Source organism: Geospiza fortis, unplaced genomic scaffold (assembly GCF_000277835.1).
Source record: "Geospiza fortis unplaced genomic scaffold, GeoFor_1.0 scaffold518, whole genome shotgun sequence".
Classification (NCBI taxonomy): domain Eukaryota; kingdom Metazoa; phylum Chordata; class Aves; order Passeriformes; family Thraupidae; genus Geospiza; species Geospiza fortis.
The window spans coordinates 3,944-4,522 of record NW_005054882.1 but is presented as its reverse complement, the minus strand read 5'-3'; positions in this window follow the sequence as shown (position 1 = coordinate 4,522).

The following is a 579-nucleotide window of genomic DNA, read 5'->3' as shown; positions in this document are numbered from 1 at the left end:
GCGGCTGTCACAGCGTGGGGACACGGCACGGGGACACGGCATGGCAGGGGTGGCACAGCATGGCAGGGGTGCAGCCCCAGCAGGATGGGGGTGCTGGGGCACGAGGAGGGGGTGCCAGGTCTCCTAGGAGGGTCTTCCCAGTCTCAGAGGGTGCCGGGGGTCCCCATTCCTGTGGGTCCATGGGGACAGGGGAGGCCCCTTGTGCTGGCTTGATGTCCCTGGCAGTGCCCTGATGGGGACACTGATGTCCCCAGCTGGGGGTGCTCCCTCTGCCACCCCCAGCACACTGAGCTCTCCAAAACGTGGGGGGGACACGTCCCCAACCGTCTCAGAGGGCCACCAGCTTGTCCCCAACACTGAGACTGCCACAGGTGTCCCTGCAGTGCCTGGGGGTGCTCTGGGGTGCCCAGCTGGGGGTGAGGGTGGCGGGACCCTGGTGGCCCTTCCTTTGGGGGGTCCCCAGTGCTGGCCACGATGGCACCATGTGGGTGATGACATCATGCATGCCAAGGGCCACCGTGATGTCACGGGGGCCTGGTGACCTGCTGGCAGGGGTGGGGGTCACCCCGGGGGTCCCCG